At 51.3% G+C, this 14,320-nt stretch overlaps 1 protein-coding gene across 1 annotated transcript in view; it reads left to right on the plus strand.

The window, feature by feature from the left end:
• Positions 1-9,269, plus strand: part of NCS1 (neuronal calcium sensor 1) — a 61,395-nt gene extending 52,126 nt beyond the window's left edge. Inside the window, exon 8 of the mRNA XM_004269094.3 lies at positions 5,549-9,269. The gene's annotated coding sequence lies outside the window, so the exon portion shown is untranslated. The remainder of the gene's footprint in view (positions 1-5,548) is intronic.
• The last annotated feature ends 5,051 nt before the right edge of the window (positions 9,270-14,320 follow it).

Below are 14,320 nucleotides of genomic sequence, written 5' to 3' on the forward strand. Positions count from 1 at the left end.
GGGGGCTGTAGGGGGGTGGAACGTAGGCTCAAGGAACAGAAGGGGCCCAGGCGTTCCCCCCACCCCTAGTCTCAGAGGGCAGAGGACCTCACCTGGGAGCCCAGCAGGCTTCCTGGGCTCGAGTGGGTGGGGCAGTCACCCTCTGCTCCTCTCCCTCTCCTCCTGGAAGACCCCTCCAACGTGCCTCTCCTATTCTCCCCCCAGCCTCCTTCCTATGCCCCCAAGGACCTACGTGGCCTGGAGGGGGCCTTGGAGGCCAGGGGACCGGCCTGGGATCTCAGCAGCCTCCTCGGCCTGAGTGGGCAGGGCAGTCGCCCTCTGCTCCTCTCCCACTCCTCCTGGAGGGCCCCTCCCACCTGCCTCTCCTGATCTCCCCAGCCTCCCTCCTATGACTCTTTCATTCTTGTTAAAGGCTGAGTAATATTCCATTGTATATATGTACCACATCCTCTTTACCCATTCTCTGTCGATGGACATTTAGGTGGTTTCCATGTCTTGGCTATCGTAAACAAAGATGCAATGAACACTGGGGTACATGATCTTTTCGAACCATGTTTTTCTCTGGATATATGCTCAGGAATGGGATTGCAGCATCATATGGTAGCTCTATTTTTAGTTTTTTAAAGGAACCTTCATACTGTTCTCCGTAGTGGCTGCAGCAGTTTACATTCCCACCAGCAGTGTAGGAGGGTTCTCATCTCTTCACACCCTCTCCAGCGTTCGCTGTTTGTGGAGTTTTTGATGATGGCCACTCTGACTTACACCGAGTGACTTTTGAATGCTCAGCCACCCATTATGTGCTTTGATGTATCATCAGATTTGACTTGCTGACATTTTGTTTAGGAAGCCTATTTTGAAGCTTCTAATATTCTTATGTTTTTGCACAAGAAATCCTTTTTCATTGAAGAGACATTAGAAAATATGTTTAAAAAGAAAACCTCCATAAAAAAGTTTATTGAAAAAAACCCTTCACGTAGAACCCAGAAATAACCACTGTGAACATTTTGTGTCCAGAATGATTCAGAAAGAAAGAATGATTCAGAAAGAATTGAACACTTACAAAAACTTAATACTCAGTAACTAGGTCGCATAGGAACATATAATCAAACCAATTTATAAAGGAACTGTGACAGTTATTTCTATAATCTTAAAAATGTTCAGTATGCAGCTCTGGGTCCCACAGTGCATACTGATCTGTTGTCTGATTTTTCAGAGTCCCCCTTTTGTGAATTACCACCAGTGACCTCATTGGCATATATATATATATATACAGTTATATATATATATAACAGCTGCATATTTCCTCCAGGCCATGGAAGAATGGTGCAAACATAAGTTCTTGCTGTATCCCCCCAAGGAAACGTTGTACAGTGTAATTAATTTCTTTAAAGTGTGTGATTCTTTCTGAATTACCCTATTTGTTTTTGTCTTACAGTTTTCTATGAATATATATGTATATATATTTCTTCAACAACGAGTTCATAACCGTACGCTGTTGGCTGTGTCTTTTGGTTTTTGGTTTGTTTGTTTTTTTTTGTTTTTTTTTTTTTGGTTTCTTTGTTTTTTAAAGGAACAACTTGTAGGAGCCATTTTTTTTCTTTTGGAGACTCAACACTAAGAAAAGAGATTTTTAATGTGTTTTACCCAGCTTGGCTTCACATCCTGTCATGTCTACACTGGCTTTCCATAACACAATTTACGTAGACATATATCTTACCCTCACCAGCAACGTGTCGGCCAACACAATGTAACTTTATTTCCATGACAAGTTTTTCAGGGTGACAAGATCCACTTTTCTATAGCTCCTCCCGGAAATTGCCGTACCATTTTTCTCAGGCCTTCCTAGATCCTGCCTGAGAGTAATTATATCCAATTTGTGTTCCATTGTTTTTGCGATTTATTTGCCTTCTCAGATTCCTGATGGATCGTAATTCTTAGATAAATTACGGTTACATAATTCACTGAATTATTCAGGAACTGAGATCATGCATATTTTTTGCGTCACTACATGTTGTTTGAGATCATCCTTTTTAATAGCTGCATAGTATACCGTTTATGGTTGGACCATACCTTAACCAGTCTTATGGTGTGGGGCACTCAGGTTGTTGGAAATTTGAGAGTGGATGAAAACAATTTTTATTATGGGAACAGTCTCATGCAATAGTAGAGAGAATATGTAACTCCGTGTACCCATCTCCCAGCTTCAGAATCACCGATTCACAGCAATCTTGTGCCGTCTATACCCTCCCCCACACACCCCCGACACTGGGTTGTTTTGAAGCAAATTCAAGACATCGTATCATTTCATACATAAATATTTCAAAATGCATTTCTAAAAGATAACGATTCTTTTAAAAAAATCCATAATACCCCAAACATCAGTAATTCCTTAATACGCTCTCACCAACACTTACATTCCACTTTCCTGTTGTCTCACAATTTTTTTCACTTTGTTTATTGGAATCTGAATCTGAATGAAGTCCATAGATAGCAAGTGGTTGATAGGCCTACGTTTATTTTAATCTCTTAAGTTTTCCCCCTTCCCTTTTCCTTCTTGGTGTTTGCTGAGAAGAGCATTGGGTACAGTGCCCCGTGGTGCTGTTAACAGGCTCCTCTTTCTTGTTCTTCCTGGAAATGGCAGTTAGATCTGCAGGCTGGCTTGGCATTGGGTTTGGTCCACTTCGGGTGAGAACACCTCATGAGCGGGGTTGTGTGTGTGTGTCTGGCAGGTGCACGTGACCTCGGTGACATCAGCAGCTGTTTCTGATCGCCACCTCTGCCCATTCATTCATTACATGGTGCCACATGGTGACGTCCTAAAGTTGTCTTTCCTTCTTCGTCATTGGCTAGATTACTTTTACAAAGGGAAACTTCCCCTCATCCACTCGGTGGTTACCCTGAGGCTTGGTTTTCATAGGGAAGGCATGATGGATACTTGATTCTTCATCAGTTTTCAAAACAAGTTGGGGGCTTCCCTGGTGGCGCAGCGGTTGAGAGTCCGCCTGCCGATGCAGGGGACGCAGGTTCGTGCCCCGGTCCGGGAAGATCCCACATGCCGCGGAGCGGCTGGGCCCCTGAGCCATGGCCGCTGAGCCTGCGCGTCCGGAGCCTGTGCTCCGCAGCGGGAGAGGCCACAGCAGTGAGAGGCCCGCGTACCGCAAAAAAAAAAAAAAAAAAATCCTTAGAGGTGACCAGTGACGTTTTTACAAAATATATGTGCAACTGTGAATTTAAGGATTTAAATGCATTTGGTGAGTTTCATCATATTTGCAGTTCTTTTTTTGTTCTTTTTTTTACATTTTTTTTGGCCACGCCACACAGCTTATGGGATTTTAGTTCTCCAACCATGGATCGAACCCCAGGCCTTGGTAGTGAGAGCTTGGAGTCCTAACCACTGGACCGCCAGGGAATTCCCTTAACTAGCAGATACAATAATGCAAGTCACAGGGGTTCACAGATCACCGCGGAAGGCAGAGCATGTGATTGGAGACCCAGCTGAACCTCCAGGGTCTGGCAGGGGACCTGGAAGGCTGAGAGGACCCAGGCCTCTCCCTTGGGTGCTCTGGCCTTCCTCTGGGTGGTTACTCCATACTCTCTCTCCCTTGGCACCTGCACCATAATGGCCCCCCCAATTCTGGTCCTGCAGGGCCTTCCTACTCCCCCAGGGCCACCTCCACATAGATTCGGATTGGCCCAGATAATGTTTTTAAGTCATCTCCCCAAATCAGGAAAGTGACCCCTTTGTATCAGACACCTACACCTGTCCAGTGGGGAGTGGGGACGTGAGATTTAAACACAGGGTTGGAGCAGGTTATGGGAAGGGTCTTTGGATGGCACAGACAGTAACAGACATAACTGTCCCCCAGGCTGCTGCTTTTTTAAAAAAATGTATTGAGGTGAAATTCACATAACATAAAATTAACTATCTTAAAGTGAACAATTCAGTGGCATTTAGTACATTCTAGAACCTTTGCCTCATTCCAAGATAAAACTCCATATCCCTTAAGCAGTTTCTCCCCCACCCCCACCCCTCAGTGAGCCTCTGGCAACCATACTTTGCTTTCTGTCTCTATTCTGGATGTTTCATATAAATGGAATCATTTACTCTGTGACTTTTATCTTTTTATTTATTTTTTATTTTTTTAAAATTTAATTTATTTATTTTTGGCTGCGTTGGGTCTTTGTTGCTGCACGCGGGCTTTCTCTAGTTGCGGCGAGCGGGGGCTACTCTTCGTTGCAGTGCGCAGGCTTCTCATTGCGGTGGCTTCTCTTTTTGCAGAGCATGGGCTTCAGTAGTTGTGGCTCGTGGACTCTAGAGCGCAGGCTCAGTAGTTGTGGCTCACGGGCCTAGTTGCTCCGCGGCATGTGGGATCTTCCCAGACCAGGGCTTGAACCCGTGTCCCCTGCATTGGCAGGCGGATTCTTAAGCACTGTGCCACCAGGGAAGCCCTATGTGACCTTTGATGTCTGGTTCTTTCACTTAGCATCATGTGGTCAAGTGTCATCTGTGTTGGGACACGTACCAGTACTTCATTCATTTGTATGGCTGAATAGTATTCCATTGTGTGGTTAGATCACATTTGTTTATCCATTCATCCATTGATGGACATCTGGATCATTTCCACCTTTTGGCAATTGGGAATCATGGTGCTATGAACATTGGTGTACATGGATTTGAGTACCTATTTTCCAGTTTTTAGAGTACATCCCTGGGGTGCAATTGCTGGGTCATATAGTAACTATGTTTAATTTTCTGAGGAACTGCCAAACTTTTCCACAGTAGCTGTGTCATTTTACATTCCTCCCAGCCGTGGTTGAGGGTTCCAATTTCTTCACACCCTCGCCAACACTTGTTAGTTTCAGGTTTTATCCTAGTGGGTGCGAAGTGGTGTCTCATCGTGGTTTTGATTTGTGTTTCCCTGATGACTGATTCTGTTGAGCATCTTTTCACGTGATTATTGACCATTGCACACATTGTTCTTAATGGTTGCAAACTTTTTTATCCTATGGTTCTGTCCTTATTTATCCAACCTGTCCCCTGATAGTGGACACTGAGTTTGCTCCCTCCCTTTTAATTTTGCTATTACAGATGATACTGTCATAAACATTTATTTCTGTCTTTTTAACTTATTTTTTACTGAAGTATAGTTGATGTACAATGTCATGTTAATTTCTGCTGTACAGCAAAGTGATTCAGATACGTATTGCTTTTTATATACATTCTTTTTCATATTCTTTTCCATTATGGTTTATCCCAGGATATTGAATACATTTTCCTGGGCTATACAGTAGGACCTTGTTGTTTATCCATTCTATATGTAATAATTTGCATCTACTAACCCCAAACTCCCAGTCCCTCCCTCCCCCACCCCCCATAAACATTTATTTCTTAAGGATAAATACTGAGCACCAAATGTGTGGACCGGAGGGCATGCACATTTTTAGGACTTGTGACATATGATGCCACCTGGTCCTTTAGTTGACTGTCGCCTGCTCTGTGTCCCTGGCAGCCAGCTCTGAACCCGCCCCGCCTCCCTGTGTCTTCCAGATGCCTGGGAGCCACTCACCTCCTCCCGTGCCCTGAGGCCACCTCTGCCCCGACACCACCACCCTCGTGTGTCCACCCAGCCTTTCTCCGCATCCACGCCCCACCGGGCTGCCCTGGAACCGTGAGGCCCGGCTCTCCTCCACCCGCCCCGCACCCACCCGTCGCCTGAAGCCACCGGCTCCAATTGCCACCAACTTCTGCTTGTCCAGAAAACGACAGTACGGATGGGCAAAGGCTCCAGCCCTCTGCAAAACCAAGGACTCGGCTGCTTCGCAGGCGGCCTCTCGGTCCCTCCTGCTCTCCTGCGTGTGTGCTTTCGTTCTTTATTTCAAACAGACATTGAAAAAGAAAAAAAAAAACAAAACTACCTTCTGTCCTAGAAGATTCAGACTGACAGATGGGGAGAAGGCCTCGGGGACGTCAAAGAACTCTGCCTCCTGCCTTGACCTTGGCAGTGGGAGAGGCCACGGGAGTCACGGCCTCGGCCACGGGGGGTCGGGGCGTGGGGGGCCTGCCTGCCCCTTGTGATTTGGCGCCCCATCCTCGAGCAGCAAGACCACCTGCGCGGCTAGGATGATTAATTACAACGTTGATGATTTTTTTTGTGATAACAGTATTGTGCTTTTTGTGGGGAAAGTGAGGTTTTTTTTTTTTATATACATATATAATTGATACCTTTTATTTATTGGTTGGTAACTGTTGCTGCTGCCTCGTGTGTCTGATGCTCCCAGGGATGCGGGGCCCACCGTTTACACGTGCACGCCCTCGCCCACCTGCCCAGGCGCTTGGGAGGATGGTGGCCTGCAGCGGCCAGGAAGCCAAAAATCTTTTTTTTTTTTTTTTTCAGATACTGTGCTCGATGTTTGGAGAGGGGAAAGGTGGGCTTCTTAAATGGCTAATGCACTGTTCCCTCCAGCTCGAATGCCTCCCTCCTGGATCTCTTTTCTCTGCTCCCGGTTCACACACCTCTCGGTCCTGTATCCTCCTCTCGGTCCATAACCTCTTTTCTGAGGACAAACAGGGGACATCTTCCGGTTTCTCGGTTCTTGCTTTGGTGTTTGCAGCGCCGTGGGGAGTGGCAAGGCTTGTGCTGAGACTGGGATCCAGGAAGGGCCGGGGGTGGACCGAGAATCTAAGGAGAGAAGGAGGAGGGAGTGAGCAGATGTGAAGTCTGCCTCTCCCTCCTTGGTGGGTTTTGAGAATAGCTGCTCACCCTGCTTTCCTGCCTTGTCCAGCGGACCACAGTAGCTTTCCCTCTTTTAGCTGAAAGGCCGGAAGGGAGCGGGGGAGAGAGAAGGGCCGCAGGCAATCCCATTCAGGTGGCTTCTTGGGCTGTGGCCCACATGTGCTCACAGGAAGCTTCTAGCTCTGCCTGCCACTGAGACAGGGCAGGCCCACAACTGTCACCAGGAAAGTCAGATGACCTTGGACCGGAAGGCAGGATCCTGAGGCTGGCCCTTGCTCCGTGACTGTGGGCCCCCCTGCCCTCTGTGGGCCCCAGCTCCCCCTGCTGCGGATCCGGGAGGCCTGGGCTGGGGGATCCGGAGGCTTCCCTTCGTGCTGATGCTGTCTAATTCTAAGCTTGGGTTTCCTGCAGCTGGTGATTGTGCGGTCTGTGTCTATGTTTACAGACCCCAGCAGACACGGGGACTGCCTGAGTCACTCTCTGTCTCTTAGCACAGTCTTCAGGGACGCAGCAGCCACTGTTCGTGGTGTGTGGGTTCGGATGACACACCCTGTCCCTCCCCGCAGAGCTTCCTGGTCCCTCCTGGACTCTTGAGCTGTCTTTCAGGCCCAGAACTAGTCCTCGCCCAGGGAAGGCTTCTGGGTGAGAAGCAGCCTCCCAGACTGTTTAGGGCCAGGCCGGAATCGAGAATCCCTGCTTCTTCTTTGCGAAGTCAGCAGCCTATCACCTCCTGACTTATCCCGGCCAGCGGAGGGGAGGAGCTGACCCTCGGCCCCCGCTTTAAATGGCCCTTGGCGCCCACTTTGCACTTTCCCAGGAGGCCAGAGCTTCTCCTGCTCTTTAACTCCCACAGCAGACCCCCGCCAGAGAGCGGCTCCGCCAGCGTGGGACTTGCGTGTCCGCTCCTGCAGGCTGGACCGCTCGGCCAGCCCCTGTCTCTCCCTCCTTGCATCAGCCAGCCCTCTGGCTGCCCTCTCCCTCCGCTGGAAGCCCCCCAGATCCTGCGGGGATAGGAGCAGTAGTTCCATTTTCACGGGTGACTTTGAAGCTTGGGCTCTTTGAGGCCCCTGCGGTCACCTTCCTGCTCAGGCCACGGGCCTAGGAGGCCCAGTACTCACCACCAAATCCTGCAGTTCCTCAGCCTGGCTCTGACCTAGGACCCTAGGGCAGCAGGTGAACTTGGTGGCTTGGGGCTGGAGATGGGGGGAGCGGGGCCTTTCCCCAGGTCAAATGATTTCTCTGGCCTCCACCTGAGCCTCGATTTACCTCTCTGGTCCAGTGGGCCAGAGCTTTTGTGCAGCCTGTCCTGGAGCATCACGGGAAAGGGCTTGTGGCTAAGAATTATCCAAGGTTAAGCATAGGGGTCCCGCCCGCTGAGACATTGACTCCTAGGAGTCTAGGGAGATCGGTGTGCAAGGCTTTCCTCCCACCTCCTCACCGTTAGGCCTTCTGGTTTGGAGCTACGCGTGTGGCTTTTGACCTTAGCAGGCGATACCGTGGACCCATGGGCCAAGGCACACCTTGGGTCCTTGCCCAGAGAAGTCCAGAGCTGCTGGAAGGGCCACGCCTCTTCCTGGCAGGGTGCTGGACACTGGCCATTTTTGCCCGAGGTTGCGGGCAGGGACAGTTCCGTCCCCTCCTCTCACCAGGCCTCTAGCTGCAGCACCCTTGGAACCCTGAGCAGCCCATGGGCCTCTCTCCCCAGCACCGTTTCCCACCCGAGGCCCAGCCCTGTCAACTGCTGCTCTGGGGCTTCCAGACCAGCCAGAAGCCAGGTTCTTAGCCCTCGCTCCCCAGCCCAGGAGCAGGGGCCAGCCTCCGGCAGTCCGTCTGCAGCAGCCCTGGCCTCTTCCTCATAGAATCCGCTCCCCACTCTGCATTGATGGTACTTAGGAGAACGTCATGAGTTTCCAGTATTTAACCAGGCAACGTTTAGAATAACGTCGTTTAGAATAACGTCAAGGCAGATGTGTGTCCTTGTCTTCCCCTGAAATGCTTTTCATTTTGACAGCCAACTTCCTAGATGACAGATGCATCTGGGCTTTCGGGGACCCTGTCTCTTCTCTAGAGGGTTGGGGTGTGGGGTTCCTGGGCCCCCTGGGAAGATGCAGCCTCTCCCTGGGGAAAGCCCCACTGCTCACCTAGTGGAAAAGCTACCGGGTTCCCAGTGGTTTCGGCTTCTAAGGGATTGAGGGGAACGCGGGAGCGCCCCCTCGTGGCGATGATCTATAAAGGCATTTGGGGGACCGGACCGGACAAATAGGTGATTTGAGAGCGAGGCCGCAGATGGGGAGGCGGGGGGGGGGGGGGGGGGGGGGGGGGGGCGCTATGATCTCACCCAGACCCTGAGCTTCCAGCCCCACCTTACTGGCAGCATGTCTCCCAGACGCCCTTCTTCTAGGTCTACCCCAGAGATAGCAAGTGAATCAGCATAAGGGCACTGTAATGGGAAGCCTTGCCCCCCGACCTTTTTTAATACCTGCGGAATAAACCCAATGGTTGATTTTTGGATGAATAAAAGGCTTTTGTCGAATACACAGCTGGTCCCATCTTCTGTCTTGGCATCTAGGCCTCTCAGGCTTTGTCTGCTCCCCGTGATTGAGACAAACGCAGAATCCCCTCCACCTCCACCCTGACTGCCCCCTGCCCAGGCTGTACATTTCTGTTCCCCGTGTGTCTTTGCCTTGACCCATGGCCCCAGGGAGGGCCACAGGCTCCCAGTCTGACTCAGTGACCAGCTTTCTCCGGGACTCTGGGCGAGTCACTTCTCACTGGGACTCAGTTTCTCCATCCGTCAGATGGGAGTGAGTCTCTGCTCAGCCCATGTCCCAGGGCCATTGTGGGGAGCAGCCATGAGCGGAATCATCAGAGCCTTGGCCGAGGTGAAAGGCCAGTGGAGTCTGAATCGTCATGGTGCCCCCCGCCCAGAGCCTGCAGCTTTGGAAAGGAATTTGGGCAACTCTTACCAAAAAAAAAAAAAAAAAAAAAAGCAATGTTTCCTGGGTGGTGATTTTCTGTTTGCCTTCCCAGTCCCTCTGAGCCTCTTTTGGGGTGTTGTTCTGTCTGAATCTGCTGGTGTGTGTCTCTGGGGGAGGGGCAGGCCCCGGGGTGGACAGGGGCCACGTAGCATGCCCAGGCCTCCTCTCGTGCTCTCGTTGTATGTTGTCCTTGTCACGCCAATTAAACACGCTTCCTCACTTGTCTTTGCCTTCCTTGTGTGGACCTGTTGCTTTGTCTGTTTCTTTTTTGTTTCATTTTAGGTTTCTTCTTCCTCCTGTGACACCCTTTCTCTTGCTTTGGGTGTTGTCTGCCCAGTTTCCCCAAGAGAAAGAATGTGCAGAGTGAGAACCTTGGGTGTAATGATTAAACCAGAACATTTTCAGGAGTGTTTCTGGGAAGCCAAGAGTTCAGCAGAGTGAATCCCCACGCCACCCCATGTATCACTCCCAGCATTTCCATTCCTTCCTGCTTCATCTCTTGGGGTTCTCTAAAGGTTTAATAATGTTTGAAAACATGGGCCTAGACCAGTGCTTCTCAGAACTGAGCATTGTAGAATCATCTGGGGGCTTGTTAAAACCCAGACTGCCACCTGCAGAGTTTCTGATTAGCTAGGTTTGGGCCGGGGCCTAGGAATGTTCATTTCTAACAAGTTACCAGGCCACGCCGATGCTGCTGGTCTGGGGCCACACTTTGGAAGGCCTGGGGAGCTGCTGACACTGAGGGACATCCAGCTGGGTTCTAATTTTTTGTTTTGTTTTGTTTTGCCACAGCACGTGGCTTGCAGGATCTTAGTTCCAGGGATCGAACCTGGGTCCTGGCAGTGGAAGAGCAGAGTCCTAACCACTGGACCGCCAGGGAATTCCCCAGCTGGGTTCTAAAGAGGAGTCCACCCTCCACTTGCGGGGGATTCAGGCTAATCATTCGCCTGTGCGTAACTTTTGCACCTGCCACGTGTCAGGCACTGAGGGCCCAGAGACTTGTCACTTACCAAGTGGAGGGGTGTTTCGGGAGGGGAGGTGGGTAGGTGAGTAGCTCGAATGGGGGCTCTCAGGAAGGCACCCCATGGTTTGGCTGTTGGAGTGGCTGCCCTCTGCCATGGTTCCCCTCGGCTTGGAACCTGGGATCTTGGAGGGACCTCCTCTTTCCCCTCTAGTTAAGTGACCAAATGTTTGCTCAACACGCATGGCGTGGGCCCCCCACGTGCCAGGTGTTTGGGGGAGGGAGATCAGAGGAGGTGACAGTCTTTGCCTTCTAGGAGCTTTTGCTGAGGAAACGTTAATTAGGAGAACAATAAAAGGCAATGTCGCATCAAGAGCGTAACGGCTGGCTAGAAATATGTTACTGCTCTGGGCCAAGGGCCCATGAAAGACACGTGAATGTGTCCGTTGATGAGATCAAGCAGCCAGCATTAGAATGAGCCGCCACCTGCAAAAACAGCTTGTGTTTCACAGTTGGTTTGTGAAAGGGAGCGTCAGACCGACGCCACCTGGGAGACAAAGCTGGAGGGCCCACTTTGGGGCTGAAGCAGCCACAGAGAAGGCGGTGCAAAGATGGCGCCTTCCATGGCCACGCCGGGCACCCAGCCTCCTGCCTCGCTCCGGCAGGGTCTGGAGGGAAGACGCTAGAACTCTGCCAGACACACGGGAGCGAATCAAAGGCAATGTGGGAAGGCAGTGTGGGACAGTGGTTATGGCTATAGGTTCTGGAATTAGACCTGGTTCTCAGCAGCCTCCACCACTTGACATTGGGCACCAGTTGTAACTGACAGGGTTTTCTGGTAAAAACGTGGACTCCAGTTAGAGGCAGGTGATGACTCCACAGCCCTCCCCACCAGATGGAAAGTTACAACCAAAGCAGGTCTTAGGTCAAATTCTGCCAAATATCCAAATATTTACTAGGATGCAAGTGCAAAGGTACAAAAGACTTGTCTGCCCAGCGAGTGGGGAGACCCAGGACCCCAGGGACCCCAGAGCACAGCCTCTGGCTGTGGGCTCTCTTCCCAGTTGGTACAAAGACGCAAGTTCCCGGGAATCTTTCTAGCCATTATTTATCTCCATCACCTCACACTTCTTCTGTGAAAAATGACTTCTACCGTCCTTTTGTAAATGAATCAACTCTGTGGTATAGGTTTTCATAACGATACATATTTAAAATGCTAATGTGACCCCTTCCGGAGAGCGGATTCCTGACCGGGGTATTTCGTATACTAAGGGAGGTGGGGACTGGAGGTAATTGACACGCACGCACACATTCTCTAATTCCACGATTCCCCCGAAGCACTGAAAGGCAGTGCGTGCGCGGCAGCACACCCTTTCTGGGAAGCCTAGCATCTGGCTCAAAGGGCTGATGTGAAGGTAGCTGGGGCAATGATTCCAGAGTATGGTGGGCTCTCAGTGGGTGTTAACTGTCACTGGAGGTGGCTCTGGTCTTTCCCAGGCAGTCTTGGGAGGTGTCTACAAGGACGTGTTCAGAGCCCCTGCTTCTGTGGGCGCATCATGGGTCATAGTCTCTCGTTCTGGGTAAGGTTGCAGTCTGCACTGACCTCTCCCTGGCCCAGCCTACCCTGGGCAGCTTACTGTGGGATGAGGCCCTAATGAAGGCACAGATCTGGCCACTTCCTTCCTCTCTGGGCCTCCTGACTTACCAGGATGGCTCAGACTGGCTGCCGTTCTCTGGGTGTGTTATTAGCATGGCTGAACCCCCCAAGATGGGCCCATTTTTCCCCACTGCGAGCCTGACACCCTGTCCCCCCTGCCCCCCCCTGCCCTCCCGAAACCCCAAACTCATGTCTGCATGATAGAAAGCATCTCCCTAAATCACACTCCCCAGTGCCCGGATCAGGGCATCACCAGGCATGGAGAGGAGAGAAGAGTGGGTGGTGGGAGGGAGGGTGGGGAATGCAGTGGGGGGACCCCTGCCCTGATGTGGCTGCCCCCTCCCTGCCACCTTCCTGGTGGGCCCCCTGTAGCTTGCCCTGCCACTGGGGCACATCCCACTGTGACAGTGCCTGCCTCACGTCCAGGGACAGAAACGTTATATCCTCTGGTCCCTTGGGCTGGGGGAGCCTGGCCAGGGCAGTGGCAGGAAAAGGGCTTTGAAGGTCTCCTGAGTTTAGGAAAAGTGAGCTCGCATAGGTATGGTAGACTCCTCTGCTTATCCCATACCCTTCACCCCGCTTTAGCTGTGCACCGGGCTGCATGGACGAAAGGACTACATTTCCCAGCATCCCTTGGAGCTGAGTGTGGCCACATGACTCAGTTCCTACCAATGGGATGAGAGTGATGAACACAACTTCCCTTCCACTTCCCCCTTCCGGCTGGCTGGACCTTGGATTCCAAAACAGCTTCCCGGGAACCTGGGCCCCCGCCCCCACAAAGCGCCACACCAGCCCTGGACCGTTTACACTGGGATTGTCAGGAGGGAGTCAAATACCCTCCTAACACGGTTAAGCCATCTGGGGTCTCTGTGTCAACAGCCACATTTTTATTCCACCTAATATACTGAGTGATCCCACTGGGTCATTTTAAATGAGCTGATGTCACCTACAAATGTTTGCATCTGAACTCTCAATGTTTGCCGAAGTGATTTAGTAAAAAAACCGTACAGTGCAACGTGCTCCCCATGTGGGCTCTTCTCACTCATGCCTTCCCATCCCCCTCTTCCTTTTTCCTCTTCCTTTCCTGCTGTGCCCTCCTCTATGGGCTCAGGGGACTGGGGGTCCCAGTGGGAAGGACTCTTGGGGGAAGGGCTTTCTTTTGCTGAAGGACTAGGGATGCAGGGGGCGGGGCAGAGGCTCCCCTTGAGCCAGGAGGCCCTGTAAGACTTGGCTAGTTGGGTTTTCCCTGGGAAACCTCAGTGAGGGTGGATACTGTGAAGGCTGGCCTCGAACTGGGCACAGGAAGGACCTTGCCAGGGGTTTTAAGATGGGGGGATGGGGACCAGACCTCCACACAGTCTATTCAAACTCCCACCTCAGAAACTGGGCCCTTTCCCCAGAGAAATAGTCATCACAGAAGCAGATCTTAGAGGTGACAGATGTGATGAAAACAGCTTTCAGGAATTTCCTGGCAGTCCAGTGGTTAGGACTTGGTGCTTTCACTGCCGGGGCCTGGGTTCGATCGCTGGTGGGGGAACTAAGATCCCGCAAGCCGCGAGGCATGGCAAAAAAACCCCACCCCAAAACAAACAAAGAAACCCACAACAGCAACAAAAAAAAGCAACCAGTAAAACGGCTTTGTTTAGAGACCAGGGAGGAATGGTGGAGAATTGCCATCTGACCGAGGGGGTCTCATTTTAGTCTCTGGACTGTTGGATGCCCCCGAGGGGAGGGGAAGTCTGTGATATCGTGGAGGGCCCACTTTAATTTTTGAAGACTCTGAAGACCCAATTAATATGCTATGTATCCAAAGGCCTTCTTGCTTTAGAAGATTTGTGCAACGGCAGAGGCCAGAGCCAGGCCCCGGGGTGAGGGTGCAATGGGCCGGCCTGGGAGCGGAAGGGAGGGGCTCCCCGTCGCTGGGAGGGAATCATCATCGTCGTCAGGGGAAACCTCCAGCCTTCTCTGAAATCCGAATTCTACGCCAAAG

This window comes from Orcinus orca, chromosome 6, assembly GCF_937001465.1.
Source record: "Orcinus orca chromosome 6, mOrcOrc1.1, whole genome shotgun sequence".
In the NCBI taxonomy this organism is placed as follows: Eukaryota; Metazoa; Chordata; class Mammalia; order Artiodactyla; family Delphinidae; genus Orcinus; species Orcinus orca.